We start from the raw sequence: 27002 nt of genomic DNA, 5'->3' as shown, positions 1-27002 counted from the left end.
AACATCTTATCGTACAATATTGTGTCGAGGAGTTGCAGGACTTCAAACCCCGTATTAGTAACTACTACAGAATTTAGAAAAGCTTTTGACTCAGCAAACGTTATGACAGAAGTTATGAAAGAATACAGAATTCACCCGAAAGTCGTAAATGCAATTGTAACATGCACAAGAGCGACAAAACAAATATTGACCTGGGGATGGTATACAAAAATCAAGAAATGGAAGTTACCACCTGACTTAGACAAGGTTGCACCGGATCATTTTCACTGTTTGATCTGGTAACATATCTAACAATGAAAAAAAACAGAAGAGGAAAGGAGGCTTATGAAAGGAATGAGTAAGTTTGGGAACATTATTCTTTGTTGACCTTGACTTTGTGATAGCAGAAATCACAGAGAATTTTGTATTCAGATCCTGATGGATGCAGGCAAGAAGTGTGGATTAAAAATAAAGAAAAATAACATTATGATGAATAATATGAAAGATAATGAAAAGTATACATAAAGAACCAGAGAAATGAAAATTATAGCTTATTTATAAATTCAACTAGATTGTGATAGGAATCAATTTATACTAGAAAAGGAAAGGATTTCAGGGAAAACAAATATGCGACAATAGTTTTGCATCAGTAACATATTTCAAAACAAGAACTAGTACACTGAAATTTAATATCATTAACAGGCATGCAGGATGAAGTGTCAGCTACAATTTTTGTGAAAATTTAGTTGAAGAACTAATTCTTATTTTGGGGGGGAGGGGGCCGAGGGAAGCCTGAAATATAAACAAGAAAGAACAGATGTAGTTGAATCGAAAAAAAATGCGGAAAATTATTGAGTTGGAAATATTCATTCAATAAAGTTAATATTGAAAGTAAAATGGACTATTGTAATAAATGTGGAATAAAGGCAAAATGAAATTAAGAAAATGAGCAAACTTAAAATACTACACGAGAAATTGAAGCGCCGTTATAGAGGTAAAGAAGATATCCTGAATTTTATTACAGTTTTATCACTCACATAAATTCAATCATTAGGAAATTCTGAAATCTTATCCATATTTTTACCATCCTAGATAAATGAATTCAGTAGGAAATTTCCATTTATTTTCATATTTTAAGCGATCCTCGTTTTCTCACGTTGCAGTGTTGCCATTCATGTGGGAAACCTACTATGAAATACAGTGCAGGAAAAATGCATGGTAATTCTATTATTAATTATTAATTCTATTATTTATTTATTTTGCAGCAGAGTGATAAATTTATAAATCGAGACGAAAGGCATGAATATGAAACTTGTGTTAATAGGTGTTTAACTTTACAATGAATTAGTCGATTCAGAAAATTTTACTGGGAAACATCTTCCTTCTCCAGTAAACATGTAGTATTTTCAGGGTTTTTATTTAATTTTCACCTAGTTCCCAATACAGAAATGGAACCGCAAACGGACCCTTTTTATTCTGATTCAGCTGCGAACAATTTGATACGCAGTAGAAAATCGCCTCTAACTAGATGACCATTGACCAGTTTGCTTCTTGGTGTGAGTGTGACTTGGCATCAGTGTAAGTTTGTTTTGATTGATACTGGGACGCACCGCTTCGAAATTAGAATGGTGACTATCATCCTTTTGCAAACCTTTTTGGGGGCCGAGTGTAGAATGACAGGGCAGGTTCCGCAGACCTCAACAAACCTAACTTTCCTAGAATGCCAGATCTTGATCTAACCCTTCAACTTTGTAATGTCTACAGTGCACAACGTGAGGTGCACTGACGGCACGCATTCGGGTCGTTTGGACCGTAAGTCATTTAGGCCGTAAGCGCGATTACGTGCAAAATGGGCGCCGTGTTTAGTACCAGCCCCTTGGGGATGTACGTAAAACATGAAATAATGATGGTAAATACCATAAACATAACGTCTTACATTGTTTTGGATGTTACGGCCTAAGTGACTTACGGCCGAAACGACCAGGACCGGACGGCACTGGCCCTCACCGGCCTTATCACGACTAGCCCATTGTGAAAACATACTAGCCTAGTAGAGCCTTCAGAAGTCATGATATTTGGTAGCTTATTTTGTGCAAAATTCCCGGTAATTCTAAGCCGTAGTTCCGCAGTGAGCTAGACTATGGGAACTGACGTTTTCCTATGTTGATTTACTTGCTTTACAAGAATTTAAAGTAATATTTTGTCGGCCGGCCGCAACTAAACTGTAATTGACCTTTGAAGACTATTCGATGGGGTAGATCTAAGCTGGCATTCCGTGGCGAGCTCCCTACCCCCTTCCAAAGCTAATGCGGCAAAATTGTAACCAGTAAAGACCCCTAGGGTACATTAAGCTGGTATTTTTAGGGGTGTTTACTGGTTACAATTTTGCTGTATTAGCTAAGGGTGGGGGGGGAGGCTCGCCACGGAATGCCGGCTGAGATCTACCCTGTAGGTATCATGTAGTCTCTAAAGGTCAATTACAGTTTAGTTGCAGCTGGCCGACAAAATATTACTTTCAGTTCTTGTAAAGCAAGTAAAATAACATAGGAAAACGTCAACTGCCACAGTTTAGCTCACCGCGGAACTACAGCTTAGAATTACCAATTTGCTGTCATAGCTCACTTCGTGTGATGATCTAAAAACTAGCCTATTTATGCTAACAAATTGCTTGTTAAGACTAGGCCAAAATTTCACATAATAGCCTAGCGAACGTCTGTAGTTGCACTAATTCCATAACTGCACATAAAGTAAAACAACAAGTTCCGAGGAATGCCATGTTTAGTACCAGTCCCTCAGGGATGAAAGCAAAGATATAAACAAAAAGTAAATAATTAAGTTTACATTATCTCGGTAAATTTCTCAAATTGTCTCACCTCTGCTGCATTGTATACAACCTTTTCTATATTCTTTAGTCAAGGAATTATGGAATTTTATAAGTTGCCAGTACACGATATGAAATTGTAACCTACATTTTTTAAAAGAGCTCTTCATTCTCGTTCCTTTGTACCCCATAGGCCCCCCCTTGATAGCTAATATGGCAAAATTTTAACCAGCAAACACCCCTAGGTTACGGTAGGGAGTCATATTGGCAGCTTATAAAATTTTACAGGGATTATATTAATAGGCTAATTTATATCTTGTGTGGCTGTCTCCTTTAGCCTATATTACCGATTCTTGTACTTCACTGCCTTTATTTTTTGGATTTATTTAAAATTAGATTGAATTGATAGGCTAGGCTATATGCTACAATGATGTAAAGGTGCTTTGCAAGGAATAGGCTAAAGCTTGCAAACCATGGTGCCATGTGTAGTCCATTTGAGCGAGCCTAACTGAGGAGTAGGCTAGTGTAGGCAAAGTCTGGGAAAGTGACAGCACCTATTTCCATGCTTACCAGCCAATTGTGATTCAGTGGTGATAGCCAAAAGCCTAAATAAATTGATACTGAAGACTACTACCGTGCCCCTTTATGTGGTAAATGGTCACAGTGTTTGGTTGCAGCCCCTTAGGAATAAACTTAAAAAAAACTGTAAATATCATAAACACAAACAAAAGGCATAAACACAAAAACATAAGCAAAAGGCAGTAAATATTACAGTTGCCAACTGACAGGAACCAGGCTGTGGTAGTAGTCTTCAGTTTTACCAAAATAACTATCCTATAGGGGGGTTATGAATGACATGCTGCTTTCCTGTGAGGAGGAGTGTGTAGAACAGTCCAGCATGTCTTAAAACCTCTGAAAAGTAACATTACTTGGTCAGTTATTCAAGGTCAGTGTTTACTTTTTCTTTATCTTTGTGTAACCTTTAATTTTCCCAAGTTTTCATTGACTGCTCTGTTCGTAGTTCTTATTATGCATTAACATGCATGCTGATTACTAAGCGTTTAGGTGGCGGCATATAGTTCTAACATGTGCATTTGCTGTGGTTTCCATCTCAGTCAGGGGGTCTGGGCCTGGCCAGATAAGGATTGTTTAGGTTTAAGGGAAGGTTAGGCTGTTATGCATCCGTATTGAAATATGTTTTTTATTGGCTCATAAGCAGGCCATGGTATCACATTTTTTGGGCCATTCAGGGATGATGAAAAGTTAGGTTAGGAATCCAGGATAAGTATGTCTTATGAGCATAATTTTATAATGAATGTATAGAAGCCAAGGCTGATATGTATGTTAGGACAATTTAGAGTAAGTTTCCTTTGTGCATTGACTAGTCAGAAGATTGTGGATCAAGATCATTTTAAGTACTTTTCACCATATTTTAGTTGCTGGATTATTTCAGAAATAAAAGAGTTTTGATAGCAGTGTTTGTTCTGTTTGCTTCTTCAAATAACACAAAACATAAAATGCAATGATGTGAGTGGTATATATCCATTTTCTTCTCTAACCAGTGAATAATCCCCCCCCCTTTATTCTGCATTCTTGCCCAGGCCGGAGTCATAGTCCCTATTGCTTCTTAGGTAAGGATTGCAGTACCATAGGACGTTGCTAGGTGGCCCTTAAGGGTTAGCTGTCGTACTATGGTACTTCATTCTCCCCAGATACATAAGCCACACATATATCTGGCATCCTGTTTTATGTTTTTTGCATTTCTGACCATTATTGTTGTTGCAAGCCACTTTTTTTTTATTTATTGTTACCCTGCCCCCTAACTATTGTAGGGCCACTCCAGCAGGAAACTGCAATTATTAGGAGGGACCCAAAAACAAATGCATTGTACCAACAGGAATCATTTAAGGTAAAAAGCATAAATCAGAAGATAAGTAGCTGGAAAATATATGATTCATGTTTACACTATAGCCTAATAAGTATAACCTAACCTAATCTAGCAGGTTTGTTTTTTCTTGTCATTATAGTTTTCCTTAAACAAAACAGAATAACAACTTGTATTTGCTTAAATTTTTTATAGGTATGAGTACAGTAATTTAGAAATGATTTGGAACACCTGCTCTTTACAGAGGATGTATATGGTATGTATATGAATTTGAACCTTATATACATCGTCATTTGATTTAATGAATTGGAAATTGTGGTTTTTGAGGTGAGATGCACAGGACAGTCATGGAGACCTCCTGTGTAAATCGAAGGCTGAGTAACACAGTATAATGCCTGAATTTTTTGACATTTGTTCTGAACAATGCAAACATGTTTGGTAAGCCACCAAATTATGAAATCTAGTATTGAATGGGTCTGTTTCTGAATTATGCAGGTCTATAGAGAATCCAAGAAATTATTGAAAATCTTACTTATTATACAAGGAAAATTATACTAATAAGAAAAACAATACAGTAATTTAATGCAAGTCTGTTTTTTGAATTACAGGAAAGCTCCTGGATTTTTTAACATCACTTATGCTGCTTGGTTAGTAAAAGGAGCTTCTGAGGCCAAGGCCTTGACAATGCTTATTTGTCACGCATCAAAACGTGATACTCTTCTCCATGTGGCCAGTAAGTATTTAGTAGTAAGTGTGTAATATTTAATGTTACAGCAGTTGGGATGAATCTTACTTACTGTTAAAGATAGCTTATATCTCTGCGCTGATAGGCGAGTTGGCATGCAAAAAAAAGATTGAATGGCTGTGCAGATCACTGTCTATTACAGTAAACCCCCCGTATTTGTGGTCTCACTATTTGTGGACTCATGTATTCGCGGATTTCTCTGTGGAATGTATTTACCCATTATTCACAGAAAATTCGCCCATTCGCAGTATTTTTCACTGAGAAATATTCACTAATTACTGTATTTTCATATCATTTTCTTGACTAAGTGCACTTTTTTTGATAAATCTTATTAAAATACTCAGGTATAAGCATTTTCAGAGGGTTTTTTTGTGTTTAAACTATCAAAATAGACAATTCTAAGTGTTTTAGAGGAGTTCTCCACCAGGTGTTTTGGATGTTTTAGCTCTTGTCAGAATTCACCTTGCTGCCATTGTGTATAGGCACTTGTTGGTATTTCATGGCTGTTTGCTACTTTCACGGCACTGTACTTTACATTTATTTTTCCTAGGAATCAAGTATAAGAACATCAGGTTCTGTAGGAATGATTACTGAGTTAGCAGGATGTTGCAGTGGTATAAAGTGTGATCTTGAGAGTAGATGTGAGGAAGTAGGGATTTTCGAAGGACTTTCTGCTTAAGTTCGTTAGTATAGGAAGAGAAGGGAAGCAGATATACTGTGAATGCAGTTAGTTAGGTAATCAACCTGTCATCTCTCCCCCTTCTCTAGGTCCTTCATCTGTGGCTTTTCCTTTGTTAATGCTTTGGTTAGTACTAAGACTTCCTCTTTAGCTCCACCTTCCTCTCCCCTTCCAGTTCAGGAAAAGTGTATTGAGAATTTAGAACAGGACGTAAACCTCATTTTGGTCAGTACAAGGTTTGTCTGAATTGGTTAGGGAACTGGTCCGGGGTCCCCCCATAGTGTGTGATCATTTTTGCCTTCCCTTATAAGAGGTAAGGTGTCAGTGCCTTGCCCATCTGTAGCCCAAGCCTAGGACTGTCCTGCAACAGTTGGAAGAATCTGCTGCCAGGGAACCGGGTTGGTTCTCAGGGCAATGTGGTTCTGTGCCCTCCATCACCTGCCTCTCCATTTTTCACTCTGAGTCTTCATATAATGCGTTAACTGAAAGATCGTTTCGGGAAACATTAATCTTTGCTATGTATACGACTTCTGCCATCTTCGGCACCTAATATGAGGTTGTTAGCCCCGATAGGACTAATTATATAGGTATAAACCTCTTTATTAATAATAATGTCTGTAGCGAGTCCTTATTCCGATGTTATGTCGGCGCAGTCGATTGTTTAACTAATCTCTTCAACTTTTGCTCATTTCTAAATCCTTGTCTGCTAGCCTATTCTTCTTTTTCCGTTGAAATGCTCTTATTGGTTCTTTACGTGCTTTTTCTTCAGCTTTTGGCTTTTCTACTGCCTCAGCTTTTAGCGAATCTTTTACTACTGCCTCAATTGATGTTTTTAAACATCTAACTTACCTAGTAGTTATATATATAGCTTAAGTCCCTGACGTCACGGCAGAATTTCAAAAACCGCGGCAATCGCCCGATCGGTAGTCAGGTGAACCACCTGTAAGCCCTCTACCCAGGTACCTGGAACCATTCCAACTATTCTCAGATCTTCCCTGCTGCATCCTTCGGGCCAGCCCTAGGAGAGCTGTTAATCAGCTCAGTGGTCTGGTAAAACTAAGGTATACTTAACTTATTTTTTATAACTCCTCAACCCCCGGCTTCCCAACATTTCCTGTTTGCTTGGCACCTCGTTTTCTTTCACTCACTGACTAGTGTGGACTCAGCTGAGTCGCTTCAGACTGCATTTCCGTCTTCCCTTCATCGAGTCGTGGGCGATGCAGGTACTCGGCTGTTGTCACCTTCTGTCGCTGGTTGTCATCCTCTGGCAGAAGAAGAGTTTGAATAGGAGGATCTTCTTCAGTTTGATCGGTGTTTGTTGGAGGTTGCACTTTCGCTTTATCCCCATTTTGTTGAGGAAAGAGGCCACATAGAGAATAGGTCTCTGTTGTTGTCAAGTGTTTCAGGGCAATATAAGTATTTGGAGAAAGAGAACCCAAACTTTCTCCTTCATTTAGAGCGCTTTTCATAAATTTTCTCGTACTTGGGTGCACAAAACTCCCTATGTCTGCCGGGGATTGTCTTCTGGTTTTTTATGAAGTCGCAGAGCACCGCCTCTTGCGATACAGGCGCTTAAACCATCTTCAGTTGGAGATTTGGTTTTCTTTATCTCTTTCCTGTGAAGAGATGAACTCAAGACTGACAAGTGCTTTAGACATGCTGAAACAGAGTACTGTATCAGATTAGATTGTTGTTTTACTTTTATTGAACTTTTGCTCAGTATAATTACCTCTTCTCTGCATTAGCTTAGAGAGGTTGAGATGCCAGCTTAGTGTGTTTATGGTGCCAGCTTAGGGAGTTTGTGGAGCCAGCTTAAATGTTTTTGCCGTCAGCAGGAGTTTAGCGAGGAAGAGTGTTGTTTTTAACTTGCACAGTCAAACTCAACTCTGATGCTGCAGGCTAATGTTCTCATGCTTTGGAAGAAGTGAGGACACTTATGCTCGCATCTGTAGTAAAGGCTTATGCTGCACAGGTTACAGCAATAAGGGAGGATGTATTGGTACAAGCCTTATTTTATACCTTTTTGGGGATAAGTTCAGCCCTCAGGTTCTGGTAGGTGGTCAATGCAGGCCACCTGGCTTGCTTGGAGAGACTTAGGAGCAGAACTCCACGTGTTGGAGGCACTGAAGGAGATTTATGATTCCTTTAGGTTACCCTCCACTGGTTAGGTCTCCTATAGCTGTTCCTTTGTCTTCTCCACCAGAAGTCTTTCATTCTTTACTAGGAGGTTGTAAATTAGAGAGAATGAAATGGACCAGGCAGTAATTCACTGGGATTTTACCTTTTTTTCCTAGCTCCATAAGCAACTTGAGATTGGTGTCCAGTGCTGACACATTGAGACAATAAATTTACATGCCTGCCCCATGATTTGTTTTTTTCCCAGCATGGTGTTAGTAACTTTCCAAAAGAATGATCAGACGTTTTGGTGGATGTGCAGGATACATTTTTTCCATACCAGTACATCCTCAGTCATGCAAGTTCCTTCAAGGTGTATTCACAGAGGAGGTATTGCTGTGCAAGGCTCTTTGTTTTTGCTTGTGTACAGCACCTCTATAAGTATTCACAGGGAATTTGTTGCCCCAAGGTTCTATTGCTTCACCTGGCTCGGTCTCTGTGAATTACGATTTTCAGTCAACTTCCCTAACTCTTTCTTATCTACTTATGTGGGGATGATACTTGAAATTTGCAGGCTTGTCTGTCAGAAGACGAATACTAGGTACTTGCTTCTTGAAGAGTTTTAGCCCTGAAGGAACTAAGCAGTAAGGGCTTTCTTTGTTAGGAAACATGGACTCACTGGGAATTTGCCAGAATAATCAGGCTCAGGTACCATAGAGTCTCAGCATAAGAGATTATGACTTACATCTAATTCTTCATTAAACTTGTAAGTAATCCAGGACCATCATTGTTGCCAGGTTCTGTAGGAGGGACACTGAAACTGAGAGTTGACCATTTTATCATAAACCTACATCCAGGTTTTGTTTTTCCATCTGCTGTGTAACATGAAACAAAGAATTTTGACAAATGTCGTTACACTTACATTTCATCATAGAATGGTCAACACTACACCTGGTAAAGCGTACAAGACGTCAGGGTGGTGGAAAGACCATCGAAGATGCCTAGCAAGTTTATCCCTGGTCAGAAATTAAGTCATTGTGGAAAGATTGCTTCTGTGAATGAAATGAACAACATGATATTCGTTTGATAATTCATTCTGCGGAAGGACAGTGTTTTTGGTAATTGAGGATTAAGAAAGAACAAAACTAACTACAGAGTGGCCACATTACATCCTCATGTTTGACAGTTGCTGTGGGATTAGAGCGCTCAAATTTGGACTTATTAGCATGCAGATGAACAGGAACAACCAGTCGATTACTATTCCTTGGAGGGCCCTCAAAGGAAGTATTGAGCAAAATTCAAGTTCTAGAATTGCTCAATGATTCTTATAGAGCCCTAGTAGCCTCAGAGCAAATGATTTTGAACTTTCTAGCCTCTCAGTAGATGTCTTTTGTTCTACCATTAAAGGGAAATTGATTCAAACTACAGAATTCCATGCACTTCCACTAACTTCTGCATCTCACACTTAACCACTTGGAGATGCTCGACTCTCTCCTCCCAATAAGGGAATCTTCAAAGGTTTCATGGATTCTACCGTTAATCAAATGGAAAACAGCTATGGGCTTGTTTCAGAAGTAATGGGTTGTTTATTGGTTGGGGTGCCACTCTAGAGGAATTTTCTGCACCTGGAACCCTGTATACATCAGTTTCTCTGCTCTCTTAGATATAGTCAAAGTTTTTCTGCTTTCTTAGATATAGTAAGACTTTTTCACTGTCAACTTTCAAAGTTATTGTTCCATACTTTTCTCAGTATTGCATCATGTGCTATTAGATCTGGCTGATGATCAGTACCTTGAGATGTTGAGATCAGTTGAGATTGAAGCCCCTACAACTCTGTATCAGTCCCCCTCTGGAATTTAGATGCATGTCTAAATTTTATCTGCAGATTCTGAGCTTCATGAATGAGTTTCATTGAATTTTTTAATATGAAACTTTTAAATTAGCGCTGTCAGCAGTTAAAAGAGTAAAATTTTTGCAAGCACTTTCCTTAGAGCTGAGAATGATGGTAAGGCTAAGTTTTTCAGAGAACTGTAAGAATTTCAATTTAACCTCTTTGGAGGGAAGAGGAGGAAACACTGCTCTGTCCTGTTAGGGCAATTAAGCCTGGAAGAGGCTGTTATCCTTTTCTTTTGTGATTTTAGAAACCTAGAACATCTTTGTCAAAGGTTAAGCCTGGAGGAGGCAAAGTTAACCTTTTGTTTTGTGGTTTCAGAAAACCTTAAATGTCTTTGTCAAAGGTTAAGCCTGGAGGAGGCAAAGTTAACCTTTTGTTTTGTGGTTTTAAGCAACCTAGAATGTCTTCGTCAAAGGTTAAGCCTGGAAGAGGCAAAGTTAATCTTTTGTTTTTTGGTTTTAGAAACCTAGAATGCCCTTGTCAGAGAACAAAACGTTCTCTGTGACATATTTGATTAGGCTGGTGCATGAGAACTAGCTCCATACCTTTTACCTTTATTGAAGGTAAATATTCATAATGTGAGAGTTGTTGCTACTTCATTTAGTTTGATGATAATTTGTTGCTTTAGGATGGGATTTGGTGTTTGCCACTCACTATCTTAAGTATGCAGAATCGTGTTTGAAAACAGTAAAACCCTTAGCCTGCTGCTAGTAGTAGAGTCAAGTCTTTTTCTTAACTGAGGAAAGAGCAGTCTTTTAGGCTCTTTATTTTAAATCCTGGGTTTTGATATTTTGGGAGCTGGAAGGTACATACAGGCAGTCCCTGGTTTACGTTGGGGTTCTGTTCCTACTCTGCAACATAAGCCAAAAAATGGTGTAACCGAGACATCTTCGAAAATCAAAAGAAAACCTTACTTTTTTAACCCTTGGGGTGCCTTGAAAACGATGTAACCTGCATTGCAAATGAATTTTGACCATTCTGCCATTTTGGAACTGTATTAAGTTCCAGTCTTCTGTTGGACTGGTGACGAAACCCAGAACATGTGCTGTAACCCAGGAAATAATTTTTATTAATATATTTGAAGAGCATCGTGAACCTCGAAACAATGTAAGCTGGGTCCAACGATCGGGGACTGCCTGTATATTGTATAGGAGCATACCCTTATATCATAAAGGTATTTATTTTTAATGACTGTTGTTTTATAGGGCTTTTGGACCCAGGCACATGGGTCCCCTCACGCCACTTCTGTTTCATTCTGGCAGAATTGAAGCGTTTTTATCCGCAAGGCTGCTCTTTGCTGCACACATATGAGAGCCTTGCTCCCTGAATTGAATCCAACTTCTGATGGCAGTAAGATCCAGAAAGGATTCCAGATTTGTTTCGAATGTCTTGGGTTTCATGCAAGAAATTTTAGCTCGATTGGCTGAGCGGATTTTATCTAGCTGCACTACCACCATCCTCTCCTCAATGTGGGAATCAGCTATCTTTAACAGGAGGTAAGATTCGTCCCAAATAATATAAATTTTCATAATAAAATTTATTATTTGGATACTTACCTACTGTTAAAGTAGACCCCACCCAGCCTCCCCCCAATATAGTGGGCTGTCAAGGAAAATTCTGACAAGAGCTAAAACATTCAAAACATACCCCGTGGAGAACAGGTGTACTAGACAGTCATCCGGGCACCCATTCGATCCTTTGTTTGAATGCTGACTTGCCTATCGGCATGGGGACATAAACTATCTTTAACAGTAGGTAAGTATCCAAATAATAAATTTTATTATGAAAATTTATATTATTTGCATTATTGTAAGTTAGTATCTTCTTATTTTCAGTTAGATATTTAATGCCCACTTAAGGATATGATCAGTGGCTTAAGCTAGCAGGTGGTAATTGTTGTCGGGAGAGACATCTTCCTGTAAGGGAAGTCTCTATCTCAAATATCAAGTTAGTATCCTGATCTTTTCGGTATGTTTTACAATATTGATTTGAGTATGCGTGCCCTTATTTGTAACTGGAAAAATACCAATGCCACATTGGGTGCCTTACACACAGTTAGGTGACTAGTAATGGATTTGTGTTTTCAAAAACTAGGCTGGGACATAGTTTTAATGCAGTGGAACCTTGCTTGAAAACTTCCTGGTGTGGTGGCTTGTTTTATAAGAATTTTTCTTATTTTAAAGGATGTGAACTGGGAATGATCTTTTTATGCAGAAAACTTGCACAGCATCAGCTGCATCTTACACCAGTTGTGGAATACATTGCACTGATTGAATGGTTTTGTCCCTAACTAGGAGTTAACCGTATGCTAATAAAGTGGAGGATATTGTCTGTACTGTGGTGTTTATTTTAGCATAGAGACTGCTTCCACGTCTCCAGTCTTCTCATTACCGTATGTCATTGTGGTCAGGAGGAGATATAGAACAGTGTGATTGGTCAGCATCTCAGTTCTAGGAACATCACTGTCAAACTTTAGCAACAAAGGAATATTTGAATTCATCAATTCTCTTTTCTCTGCAATGCAGAGATGTAAATACAGTAACAGTGCATCTCAAAATCCTGAAAGCATATTCTGGACTTCCTGGCATTTCAAGGGAATTTCTCAGGCATTTTCTAATATAATAATTTCATTCTAGACAGTAACCCAGTTGAAAATACATGACTATACTGTAGACCTTCAAGTTTGTGAGGGTCCTGAGACCTTGATAATCCTACATGTCCTTTGGGTTCTTTGAGACAACTGTAACCTTGAAGAAGAGTCCTGTAATACATAACGATTGGAAATCACGCCAAGATCGGCAGGCTTTTTCTATTGATTTCTTGCTTGGTAGTGTTAAAGTTGGGTAAATATTACTGTTAGGTGCTGTTAAGTTTATTCTTGAGAAATAACGGCAGTGAAATATGTAAGAAAACAGTGGCATGCACACATTTTTGGAGGTTGGTTTGGAAACCTGTTTGGTGCTTTTAGATGTCAGGAACAATATGCTTTTAAATTTTGGTCCTTTTGTTTTCCAAAATAATTGTTCAAAATCCATATCATGATTCAGCTATTGAGATGAGTAATTATAGCAAAGCAGTTTGTGTCAACGTGAATAATTTTGGCAAGGTAGTTAATATAAACAATCTTCCAAAGCTGTTGGCCATGCAGACTTTCCAAGAATTATTGACTTGAAGGTTATTAGTATTGTACCCAATAAAAACAGATGCCACTTTTATTCAACATTTGCTTTGGTCTGGAAACAAATGTGTTGAGGCCTGGTAGATATATCCTAAAGAGGCTAGTTAGATCCAAGTTGATGAACTTTGTTAGAAGGCCAGTTTTGATTGATTTTTGGAGGATGTAAAGAATAGGGTCAATATCTGTTGACTTTGTGGCTGGATTTCCCAAGCGTTGAGCTGCCAGTATGATTCGTGAGTCATCAAAATTTGTCAACTCTTTGTCCTTGATAGAGGAAATTGGTGTTGCAGTTGTGATTTATGCCTTTCACAACCTCATTTGCAGATCTTTATACAGAAAATGCTAGGAACAAGCTCTATGTATTCAAACACTATGGCATAGTATATTGTCTTCTCTTTTACAACTAAGCTTATTGATATAACATTACCTGTCAATTTTTTTGTTTTGTGTTTTTCATTACCTTTTTGTATTCAGAATGGGTAGATTTTCCTTACAGTATTTTGCATGGTAAGCCACTAAATACCCTTTTTTTTAATTTATATGGTTTCCTTCTAATTAAGAAAAGAGTTATTGTTAAGTTTATTTCTTCATAAGCTTGCCTTGAACAGCATACCCTATAGGTTATTGAAAATTCTTTGCAAAATCACTATTTTCCAGTTGCCTTACTTTCTGCCTATTACTTCATAAATGTTCCCTTTGGCCTCACCCATCTAACTGATAACAATCTTTTAACTCTTGCAGTCAACAGGTCTTTGCAAGTCCTCTGTCCGAGAACCAGAGTTGCGTTAAGCAGTGTGTTATTTTGCACATTGTCTGTGAAGTTACTGTTCATGCTATGATACTCAACTTGGTGTCATTTTACAGCAAATTACTTCACTTTATTATGGCTTGTTCATAAAAAAAAAGGAATAAAACAAATAGTCAAAATTGTGGTTGGATTTTGATGATGCATCACTGGATTGTAACTGCACCAAAGGATTAACCCTTCTCCAATTGTCACCTCCAAATTAAGAGAAAATCAGTAGAGATCAGTTCTTTCATGAGCAGATCAGGAGATTCTCAGTCTCCTTCAGTTTTTCTCAAGCTTGCTGATCCCTTACCTTTTTGAAGTCTCCATTATTGGCCACTCTGTCTTGTAGCCATGCATTGTTGCTCTATTCTTAACTAACACTACCCTTCCTAAGTTAATCATTTCAGTTTTGGCTCACGTTCTTTGATTAGACCATAATAGTACTACCACTTGTCAGGATCTGAGCTTACTCATTTTCCTGGAAGTGGAACCTGAACTTCTGAAAAGACGAAGATTTTATAGATTGTTGTTGACAGAGGTGAGATGGCATCCCCTCCTGTTTTTCTTTCCTGACCTGGTGTTTGGTTACTTTGGTTAAGAAGGTCTGCTAACCCTTCCTTCTCACACTGCTGCTTGGTGAATTTTTCATCCTTCAGCATTGGGTCATCCTTGAATTTTTCTTTAAAGCCCCTTCAAGTAAGGTGCATTTCAGATGACCTTCAAGCACTAATTAGTTGTCTTCTTCAGAAGTCCCTTTTCCTGTAAGGACTCGGTTTCCTACTTGACCCTACAATCTGCATTCAGACTCAACCTAGAAATAAATGGTTAGAGAAAAGGGTATGGTTGCTGGAATGGGGTAAGGAGAGACCCTTCCAAGAATACTGCCAATTACATTTTTCATCCATTTTTGTGCGCTTCCTTTTGAGGAATCTCAATATGTGAAAACTTAAATTCATTTCTCCACATGAATTGGCAATGAATCTTGGAAAAGTTGACATGACCCAATGACGCAGTGCTGTCAGTGCACCACGCGTAGTACACTGTAGGTATTACTAAGATTGTTTTCAGTGTCCCTGTGGCCCCAAGCTGCAATCCCTTTCATTCCTTTTACTGTACCCCTATTCATATTCTCTTTCTTATACATATATATCGTACTTTCTACCCTCTCCTAACAATTGTTTCAAATTGCACTTGCAAGGTTCCTCCTGTTACACCTTTAAACCTTTTTACTCTCAATTTCCCCTTCAGTGCTAAATGACCCCATAGGCCCCAGTGCTTGGCCTTTGGCCTAAACTTTATATTCCATTCCATTCTGGTGATGGGTTAGAGTATGATGCCTGCAAGACAAAGAACCTGCTCTGCTTTGTGGATTCTGTTCTGGGGAGCCAGCGCTTGCTCTCATCTTATTGTAATTAGATCATTGAGAAGAAGAGGCAAAGGTACATCTGCTCCACCCATCTTTGCTTTCTGTTTGACAGAGTTAGTCTTTGGTGTCCATTGGAAGGAGTGCTTTTGTGCTGACCTTTCTCTTCACTGGTAGCCTCACCCCATTTTTCCTGTTATATGACTAAGGGAATAGGCAGTCATTGGTTTTCGTACAGATGACAGGTATCCTCTTTGAAGGGGAAGCATCATCTTTCCTTTTACCTTCAAAAGATGGGGCAGTTTTAGACACTGTGCGACTGAGATTGTCCTGAACAGCATATCTTTCCTGGTGAACTTTCTTTTTAGAAAACTGATACCTGCATACCTTAGCAATTGGGTCAATTTCTTCTGGACACTCAAGAAGAAAGGGAGGCACTTCATCTTAATATTTCTTGAATCCTAAAGAAGATTCTTGATATCACCCACATGGCTCCCTCTGCCTGTCTACAGGTTCATACTGTCAGGGTTTGTTAAATTCTGTTATGCTCTTCTCTTCGGAGAATTAGGCTCAGAACACCTGGAACTTTTATTTCTTTTCCACTGCTTCTGCCATAAGATTGCTTATTGCTTTCTTAGGAATGCTAGGCAAATGTAAGGGGAATTTGGCACCTTCCCTTCTGGCCCTGCATATGTGGGTGATCTCTCTGGCACCTTTAGCAAGGGAAAGACCTGGTTTTCATTCATATTTAATTCATTGGGTTTGTAGTTGTCATACCCATTCAGATGGAGCTTCAGTTAGGTTTGAAGAACAAACCAGCCTTACTGGCTTCCATCCTCATTTTATAGAAAAAAAAAAGAAGAAACCTTGCTCTGAATTTTTATAGACTGTATTCAGGCAAAGGTCCCTATTAGCCTCTTGCTTCAGTACCAAGCTGTATAGGAGGTGCAGGTGTTGACCTTCCCTTGTTGTGTACTTGAACAGAAAGTTGGCTTTTTCTTAGGGATGACAGACCATCCCTTCTGTCTTTCGTCATTGTCACAGATTGTTCAGGATGTAGCTGAGATTTTTAACCTTAGATCCTGATCCTTTTCAGAATATTGTCAATCTTGTTCCATGAAATACTTTTTACTAAAGTGGGTCTCCATATGAAAGGAGGTGTGTATTCTTGTAGGAACAAATTTAGTACTGTAATTTGCATCTTTCCTTTTAATATAAAATTCCTTTTAATATAAATCTAAAATTTTATATCACATTCCACCTATAACCATCTCACTTTTGTCGATTTAGGCAAAGGGAAAGTAATTTTTCTTGAATTTGCTATTTTTATTTGGTATACAAATGACAGCCATATGTCATAATCCCACGTCAGCCACCTCGCCCAACCCTGGATGCTGAAAAAAAAAAAAGGTGGATTACGAGAGGTGAATGGGAGATTTCATCTTCTCACCAACCTACAACCAGTTAACTGCCATATTACTAAGTTTAAGTGATTGTTTCCAGCTTATTCCCTCGAGTACTCATTTATAAAAGGCTGTGGTTTATGTACCTAGGAAAAATGTGTACGGTGATAATTAAAAAATCTGATACTGTATGTTTATATTATTGAAATGAAGATAGAAGTCTGTGTATTTCTGTATATTTGAAGAGGGATTTTATGGAGAATAAATATATTTAATTGTAAGTGTTGTTGAAGTGTAATATGATGATAATAATAGTAATAAAATAAAGTTTGTATCTCATCTTTTGAAGCTTATCATATTTATATGTACAATACTAAAAAGTAACACTTTATCTGTAACCTGTGTTGGTCAGTCTTTTTATAAATCTTTATCACTGCTGATTTGAACCCTGTATTTTAAGTTGATATACTACAATTTTTATTTCAACTTGTCTGACTACCTGTTGTCTCGATCATGTATGTTGGTTGGTCTTTTTGAAGTGCTTTTAATTCATTGTTGCCAGGTTATGCCCTCTGTTCTAAGGTGATATTTTTTTTTCAGATTGCTCATCACAAGCAAGTTATGATTTTTATTTTGTAAATTTTTGGAAAGAGACTACATTAGCAAGAGGAACAACTGGTAAGAAGTCTTTTCTTGGTAATGAGTTTTAGTAAGCTATTGCCCATTTTATTTTCATTCTGTGCAATACCTAAGTAGGAAGGCCATATGTACTGTAATTTTAATCTGTAAGATTTAAGGAACCTCAGGAAATTAATGCACTTCAGTAGTATTTTTTCAGTGACTGCTTCTGTTGTACCATAGCTGAAAGATCTGTGATTTAATTAATATAAATAACAACATTTTAGAAATTTAACTTATATTTTATATGGTTTAATGGTTTAACGCCACGTGAGAAATAAAGCCCTGATTTTTATGAAATTTTTATATGTTATACATGTATATAAGGTGATGTTCCAGAAAAAATTTGAGGGTGATCGGATGATTATTTTGGATTTTATTAAAAAAAAAAATTAAAAATGATTCACCTCCTTCATTTTTAGAGCTATTGCAATGCGGCTTCATGCACAGAAAGTATATCGTATGAAAAAAATAATGGGAAGAGTTTTTCTACTTTTCCATTTTTTTTGGATGGGGCGAGGGGGGATTTTCCCCCCCAAATTTGTATAATTTGATTATCACAGGTTCCTCGTCAACCTAAGAAAAAACCTAGCCCCCAACAATTATTCATCTTTCTTTCCTCTTTCCAATGGCATATTTAACTTTAAAATTGGCCTAAAAATAAAAATGTAGTTTGCGTTTGAAGTGCAAAAAAGTGAAAACTGAGAAAAACGACCGTAAAGATCAACAAGTTTTTTTGGCACTCGTGGAAAAAACTTATTTTAGAGCATTATTTTGGTTGATTTCTGGCTCCAGGTCACCCCCCCCTTATAAAAAGGGGTATTATTCGCTCGAGGCGAGGGTATCATCAAGTACCACCTGATTCATTGTTGCCTGGTTTGAAACTAAGAAACTAAAAGTTTAGTAGCTACCAGGCTGATACTCGACTCATTTTCAGTCGTTTTTTCACTTGTTTGGTCTTTTTGGTCTTTGGAGTTTGATTTTCAAGCCTTTTGCCCCTCGAATGAAGAACTTCCTCTATACTTTCACTTGTGCCAAACAGATGTGTTAGTAAGTTGAATTCTCACAGCCGAAGTTGTGTTCAATTTCCTCAATATTTACCTCACTCAGTTGATGGTGCTGAGATTTTCCATTGCTAATTCGCTTTGCTGGGGCACTAACCATAAACCTACATGATTGGCACTTCATTAAAATATCAGTATCCCATCTATTGGCAGAGACTTCGACCTGAACTTTACCCCTGTAATTTTCTACCTTGCATCTAATACCCGACACTATTCTATCTAACTGAGATCTAGATATAATGAACTTGTCACTCCCTTTTCATCATCCTTTATTCATTTCATCAACTGTGAGCGTATTTTTGAAGGTGAAAGTATACAGATTGTATTTAGAGTTACTGGATGTAAAAAAACGGCAAAAACACCGCAAATAGCTTTAAAAAATTGCTCAGAGTAAAAAGTTGCCTGCCACCCACTTTCAACGCTTGCGGCAACTGTCTCTTAGACCAAGCATTCACCAAGGAACAACCAGACGTAGGAGATAAGGTGATATAAAAATCAAATTAATTAATAAATTAGGCGAATAAAGGAAAAAATGACAATAGTCATTAGAGCCAAACGTCAGCCCTACTCACGTGCGGGGGGCGGAGGCCCAAAACCCCATCAATTTTAATATTTGAAAAATGCTTTAGTCACGTGATAACGAAGGTGTTGCTCATGTCTTATGGCCATTTAACCATTTTTTTGTAATTTCAAAAATATTCATCAAAAATCGAAGAGTGCGCTCCCCTTAACCCCAACTTTTGGTTGTAAGGCAAAATTTAGGCAGTTTTATACCATTTCAGTATAGGATTGGGTAAAAAGATAGTGTGCTTTTTTAACATTAATTGCATTATATATGAATCTAACAAATACTGTACTTCAGTTATTAAATATTGGTTGTGTATAAGTACCTTACCATGTAATTACATTGCTGTTAGTTTCATTTATTCGCAATAGCATAAATTCAAATTTCGTGATAGCTACACCAATGTGCTGTGTAGGTGGCATCCTCAGTCTGTTTCTGTGATGTCTGGTGTTAACATCAGGTGTCGGCAGCAGCTTTTCTTTTTTTGCCGGTCATTTAACTGGACTTCGGTGTTTAAGCCGAAAGTCGAGTAGCTTCAGCTGAAAGCTTTCAGGATGAGTTTTTCTTTGTTTTGTTGTTACTAAATGGAGTCTGGTATATCAATTTTTTGCTTTTACAGTGAAAATTGCAGTTGTTTAAATACTTTGCCGAGTGGCCTACTTATTGTAAACATTGGTTCATTGTCGAACCGATATTTACGTTCGCTACTGAACTGATTTATTTTATGCTACAGTAGTGAATTTACGGTCTGTGGTTTACTCATCTGTATGATGAGTAATGTAATAATGTAAAGTGTTGCTGAGTAATGTAATAAAGTAAACTTTTGATTCGCTATGATGAGTAATGTAATAATGTAAAGTGTTGCCGAGTAACGTGATAAAGTAAAGTTTGCATTCGCTTCCATCTTTATCGAATAGGGTAATAAAACGCAAACATTGTGTTCGCTACAGGACCGATAATGATATACTATATCTCCGTAAGTCTCAAATAATGTTTGTTAGGAGTTGAGATTTGTCTGTATGATGGTACTCTGTGTACTTTAAGAATTAATTAAAATAGTCTTATTACACTTTCCTTTGCAGAGAACTGAAAAAGTGTGAGGGCAGAACGTAGTAGGAGAGAATTGTGCTTATTTTGGTTGCACTGGGCTTTCGAAAGAATTGACATTCTTGATAGCCGAGGATCGGCTCCAAACACCCAGGAGCGCTCACCAGCTCCCGGTTTCTTAGCTTACGAGCTACTAGCTCGTTTGACTCCCAAATGCCTGGCGCCATTTACACCTCAGAGCACCCAGCACCCGGCAAAGTACCCAGTGAGATCCGAGCGATCAGTGGGATACGAGCGCCCAGCGGATCCAAGTACCCAGTGGATCCAAGTGGCCCAGGGATCCAAGTGTAGTCTGGCACCTACTCCCCATCCATTTTTCTCTCTTACTACTAGTCCTCTAATTTTTTTGTATGTTGCTCCTGCGCCTGGCTCCTTCGCTTCCTTCCCATGCCATTGCTAGTCTTGTTTCTGGGTTAACAGAAGTTAACCTTGGAATAGTGAAGTGTTGTGCAGTGGAGGATGTGTCTACTCGTCCCCTGATGCTCCTAGACAGAAAGTCCTTGTCAGACTCCCCTAAACCTGGGAGGAGGCATACTAGAAGTCCAAGGGAGGTCAGTTGAGCCTGTTGCCGGTCCCACGTATCAACAGACAGCCACTGGAAAGGTGTTTTACTGAATATGTAGTGGAGGATGTGGCTATCTGGCCCTATCAGATCTCCTAAACTCAGTCCTTGTCAAACTCCCGTAAACCCATGAGGAGGCATACTGTCAGTCCATGGAGGTCCAAAGGGGTTTTTGCCCCTGGGCAGTTGCACCTCAGTCGATCTTGCTGTCCACTGGTCTCGACGGATAGCCATTGGAAAGACGTCCACAGGGATGTGCTTTCTTTGTCCTCTAGTGATACTGATCCCAGTATGAACAGTTACAGATCCCATTTTGGACAAGAGGCATCAACGGTGTTGTCCCAGGACCTCAGTATGGACAGACATGGATCCCAGTTTAGACAAGGGATGTTGACGTTTTTCGGTCGTATCTTGGCCTTTGAAGAGGCATAACTTCCAGTTGTGAAGCACCAGTAATTGGCACTAAACGCTCTTTCAATCTGAGTGCCCGGCAGTGTCAGAGCGGATGGAGTCCAAGCGTCCACTGAAATCAAAGCATACAGAGGGATCTGATGGCCCAAGCATCCAGTGGGATCTGTTGGATCCAAGTGGCCAGTGGGATCTGATGGATCTAAGTGCCCAGCAGGATCTGATGGATCCAAGCGTATGGTGGTATCCGAGCACCCAGTGGGATCTGATGGATCCAAATGTCCAGTGGGATCTGATGGATCCAAGTGTCCAGTGGGATTTAATCGATCCAAGTGTCCAGTGGGATCTGATGGATCCAAGTGTCCGGTGGGATTTGATGAATCCAAGCGCCCAGTGGGATCCGAGGAATCCAAGTGCATAGTGGGATCCAAGGGATCCAAGTGTGTAGTGGGATCCAAGGGATCTGAGCGCCAACCTGCTGTGTCTGGTGCCAGATCCTTTGTTCAGTTTGTTCAGCACTTGAATTTTAAGAACACGCTGTTGTCCTGTCTTATGCACCAGTTCCCATTGAGCAGGGACCAAGTCTACCTCCAGACCAGACTTCTGGGTCAGTGTTGTTGAGTTGCTAAAGGAAGCTCCCTCTTTGGGCTATGTCCTAGTCATCCAAGCATCTGTCAAGGTTGGAAAATTAGCTTTTGTTTAAAAGGAGCAAGACAAGTGTCTTTTGTCTTCCCTCACTCTAGCGCCTAGTCAGATCTAGACTTTCCTGTCAGGATTGTTGGAAGTCCTAATTTTCTGGACTGACATCAGGGGCACAGGCCAGAGTCCTCCCGTCGACTTTCAGCATCTCTCAAAGTTTTTCCGTCTGCCAAGAATCTCTGTTTTCAGATGGCCTGAGAGTTTTACCCTCTTTTCCCCCTTCGTGCCCGGGACATTAGTAGTGAGCCTACTCTAGACCTGGTGCCCACAAGACATTGGCCAGATTGGACAGACCTAAATGTGTCCTCGGATTTTATTTCATTTCCAAGGTTTTGGGCAAAGACTGAAGGCCATAAGTTTCTTGGCTCTTCACTCCGCTGAAGATCTACATGTTGACAGTTGCTGTTATCTGCTTCCTGTCGACAGTTAAAGCTATCTTCTTCTCACAGTCTTCTTGCAGTTTCATTCTTGGTTGAACAACCTTTCCTGTAAGGTGCCAATTCCCGTTTTCCTGGACCCTTTCCTGAGCTCCTGGTGCCTGGCGCATTCGTCGAGCGCCCAACACCTGTGCTAGAGCACCCATCATTGTATCTAGTATTTGGCAGCCACCTCCGTTTACCTGGAGTAAGCTCACAGGGCCCAGGTTCTTATGGTTATGGAATTTTTCTCGGCGTACAGTTCTGCATGTCTTTGTTCTGTACGAAGGTATCGTTGACGCCACGCTAAGCATTATCAAGTTCAGTTTTTGTTGAATCTGCAAGGATTTTGAAGTTTTCTCTTGGTTGTCATAAAGTCCGCAGAGTTGGCAGCTTGTTTTGTACGGTTGTCTGCGGTTCTGCATGTCCTTCTACTAGTTTGCTTTTTTGGCTGCCAGTCTGCATGATCACCAGTGCGAAACATGCCCACAGTGGATAGAGGACAAACCAGATAGCCTCTTCCTTTAATCTTCATGGCTATTGAATGGATTTTGGAGATGCAGGAAGCACCCTTCCTTGTCCTTGCCAGATGTCGGCCTCCTGACAGCACAAGTTTTCTCTGGAGCCCTTGTTCTTATAGTTGTCTGAACTTAGTCTTTTGGAAAGGAAGTTCCTTCATCCGTGAACCTAGTCCTGGATTTCTTTTCAACGCTTCAGTTATGGGTTGGGGAGCCCTCTTAAGGAATTGTGGGTTTTTCTGGGGCATGGTCCCCGGAAGGACAGATCCTTCAGTTCCTTCTCACAGAGCTGGAAGTTTTTCACATAACTTCAGTGCTTTTTGACCTTATTGCACTCCTAGACTGTGGTAACCACTCAGACTAGACCACAGTTCTAATGTTTTATGTAAGCAAGGCTCTACCCCATGTTTCCCCACTTCTATAGGAAGAGACCTGTTTCTGTGGACAGGTCAATCAGGCCTTCTAGTCTCTTGATCGGTTTATAGAACTAAGCCCTATCAGACGTACAGAGACATCAGAAAGGGAACGTCAGTCCCCGGCTGCTGGGATCTGTGGAATCTATGGGACAGACCTGTCTTGGACCTGTTTGCCCCTTGAAGGGATCTTCATTTTCCTCCTTTTGTGGTCCATACCATCCATATAGCACATGCAACAGACCCCTGCTATAGACAGATCCGTCCGACTACCTCTCTTCACGGTCATCATCATGGTCAAGAAGGAGCGACACAATCTTCATGCTAACTCCAAGTTACATTATCTGCTTAGCCCTATTCTGGCTCGTATCATGGTCCCTGAACGTGCTCAGTTGTGGGCGAACTCTACAGGATCCTCCCCCACTGTGTGTTCTCAGACAACCTCACTTCAAGAGATCTTTCAAGGTAGTCAGATCTTTCCAAGACAGACTCCAGACTGCCCGGAGGATTATCATTGAAGATTTTTTTTTTAGACGTATTGCAGAGACCATTGCAAGACATGGAAGTCAATCTTCTCTCGTCGTCTTCTAGACCTGGGGATTGACTTTCCGAAGCTAGTATCTCAGGCCCCACATCTCTGCAAGACGTCCATTTTTTTTTTTTTTTTTTACAATAACCCCGTTAAGGGTTGTTGAACTATGCACAACTCGTGTACAAGCATTTAGACCTAGTTCGTTGGCAACCATATCTTAATTTCCTTTGAAGTTCCTGACACACCCAAGCAAGGAAGAAGGAGACGTGGTTTGCTTGTTTCTTCTTGGATTTTAGTCAAGGACAGGGACCCATCCAAGACCTGAGCTCATAGCTTGTCTGGCGCCCTGCCCTCTTGGCCCTAACAATAGCCTGGCACCAGCTTTGGCTATGACGTCAGCTTTCATTCTGAGTGCCCAGTAGCGCTCACTAGCTCTGAGGAAGACTAAAGTTTTCTATCCAGTTTGATTGTTCAGGTTGGAAGGTCATCCAGAACTTATGGTGTAATGGCAATAACTACTTTCTTCCTCTGACTAGAACTCCTGGTGGCAACTGCATCTGGTGCCAGCTCATTCTCTTAGAGCCAGAAGTGCTCACTGGCTCTGAAGAGGAATTTAGAGAACTCTGCCCAGCTGGATGGTATGGTATTGCCTAAAAAGCCATTAGTCCCAGGCCATCCATAACCCAGGGAGTTAGGACAAGCTCATCTCGGTCTGTGATTAGAGTATCTTGCCCCTTATCATAATGGACTTTATCTTGTGAGACATGCTCAGATTTAGGAGAAGCATTTTCCTCCTAGTGAAAGCTAAAGATGTCAAAACAGCCTCTACCTCATCAGCTTTCAAACACTGTATCCCTTACGTCCATTCGACAATCAACCTACTGGTAGTATGATCGTTCTTCGTTTCTCATGCTGAGGGAGTTTAAACTGTTTTAAAAATTTGGCAGTACCTTGCGATTTTTAGTTACTGGCATGATATCATGGAAGGAAGCATAGGATTTTTTTCTACTGCCTAGAAGTGTCGAATTTTGGAGAGCTGGGTGGGATACAGTGTACCCGGAGCACCTGGCACTCTTAGTGGATGGGTTTAGGTCTTACTTCAGTGTAGGTGACAACATAATCTGGTTGTTTTTATTATGGTACTGCACCCAGGGCAAGGGCACCTTTAAAGTTCTGCTGGCCATCGGCTAATTCCTTGACTGCATGATAGCTATTGGAGTGGTCCTCCGCTACAAAGCTCCCTCTTTAGTAGAGGCGACGCTCGGCTTCACTGCCGTGCCACTACAGGTTAAGTCGAGCACCAACCAGAGACAGTTTATACTGCAGGCTCTCTTAATTAAAAAGGAACGACAAACATTGTTTTCAGTGCTAGCAACCTTTCTATTTCTAATTCATTACATGACTTAATGTTTTAGAGTAGTGTATGTCCATGTATCCCCACATTCTGTCAATGTGGGATTCAGCTATGTAATTACCTAGTAAGTTGATTATATAAAAAGACATTTTTATAATAAAATAAAGTTTTATATATACTTTACCAAGTAATTATATGATCAGAGCCCTCCCTCTTCCCCTCTGATGGACATAAGCATAAACAAACTTAGGATTCTCTGCTAAGTCGTTCCTAACTATCTTGTTAGGGGGCGAGGCTAGTCACCTATACAGAACATCGGTGTTGCTACCACGAAATTTGAATTTAAGCTACTGTGAATAAATGAAACTAATAGCTATGTAATTACTTGGTAAGTATATATAAAACTATTTTATTATAAAAATGTCATTTTGATCGTAACCACATATTTACTGAAAACTGGGAGGCTAACACCTACACTTTGCCACTCCTGAGGGAAAAAATTGTATGGTGAACAAACATGTCATTGCTATATGAAAGATTTATATTATATGGCCAGGGAGTATTGTACATTTTGTTTGCTGCAAAAGTAAAAGAAAATTAGACTGATCCATTGTAGCAATCCTTCAGTCTTCAGCTGCATTACTTTCTTCCTTGTAATATACAGTACATCTATTCCCTTTGGTCTATTCCCACTTAGCCATGCAACTGCTTCACTTTACCTTGTTTCATTTTCAGCTCTCATTTAAGAACGAATCCTTAGGCTGAGCCATACGAGAGCTGTATACAGTAGTGATGACAGTAATAGTATTTTCATGTAAGTAACTTACCAAGTAACTACATAGCTATACTTTCTATTAGCGCAGCAGCTAAAATTTGAAGTTCACGGTAGCCATTTTATTGTTTTTGTGTAGATGACTACCCCACCCACTATTGGGGAACAATAGGAACAACCAAACAGGGGATCTCACTTCTTTTCTGCCAGCTTTAGACGTAACATCTAATGTTGGTGGCAGCTTTGTTTGGAGTTTTATACCACAGGAGTTGGTGATGTACTCCGTTTTCTGGTAGCTTTTCAGCTGAGCTTAGTTTATTTATGAGTCCCATGTGTTATTTATGATGTTGGATTCAAGCACCTCCAGTATTAGATATTGTAGGGAGGGTTGCAAGACCCGCATGACTAAGATTACCTACGCTAGTCATATGTACTAAATGTAGGGGGCAAGAGTGCTCAATGGATCTTACTTGTGAGGAATGTAAAGGATGGGATGAAAAGCAGTGGAAGGTTTTAGAATCTCATTTGGAGAAATTAGACAGGGATAGGAAGAGGAAGGTGGCTTCTAGAACCGAGAGTAGAGCTCATAGTTTGGGACCTGTTACTATTCTTTCGGTTAATAACCCCAGCCCCAACGGTAACATTCCTTTTTCTCCAGCCTTAGCCTTATGTAATGATGTAGTCACCATTTGTTATGATGTTCCTTTCTTTATTTCTTTTGTAGTTGCTTTATCGTTTCTAGCTTTGTTTGTTATTAGTTGTAGAGTCCCAGGAGGCTTAGGAAGACACACTGTAGTTTTCTTATTTCATTAACACACTAATAAAATATACAGTATTTATACAAATTAAGTGAATCGAAGTATGAGCCTTTCTTTCTTCTCAATCCACAACTAAGTTCCTCGCTGGGTGAACGGGTTCCGTTCTCAGCTACCACTCTGTTGGTCGCGAGTTCGAATCTGCGACCGGCCAGTGAAGAACAAGAGGAATTTGTTTCTGGTGGTAGAAATTCATTTCTCGCTATAATGTGGTTCGGATTCCACAATGAGCTGTAGGTCCCGTTGC

The 27002-nt window shown here is 39.6% G+C and overlaps 1 long non-coding RNA gene across 8 annotated transcripts in view; it reads left to right on the top strand.

The window, feature by feature from the left end:
- Nucleotides 1-1492: 1492 nt before the first annotated feature.
- Nucleotides 1493-27002, top strand: part of LOC136826895 (uncharacterized) — a 98729-nt gene continuing 73219 nt past the window's right edge. For all 8 annotated transcript variants that reach the window (XR_010849738.1, XR_010849732.1, XR_010849737.1 and 5 more), the window contains exons 1-3: nt 1493-1607; nt 5294-5418; nt 17453-17530. This is a non-coding gene — a long non-coding RNA (uncharacterized lncRNA). The remainder of the gene's footprint in view (nt 1608-5293; nt 5419-17452; nt 17531-27002) is intronic.

Source organism: Macrobrachium rosenbergii, chromosome 41, assembly GCF_040412425.1.
Source record: "Macrobrachium rosenbergii isolate ZJJX-2024 chromosome 41, ASM4041242v1, whole genome shotgun sequence".
Classification (NCBI taxonomy): Eukaryota; Metazoa; Arthropoda; class Malacostraca; order Decapoda; family Palaemonidae; genus Macrobrachium; species Macrobrachium rosenbergii.
Note: the sequence above shows the minus strand (reverse complement) of the source record. Positions and strands in the feature narration are given on the sequence as shown.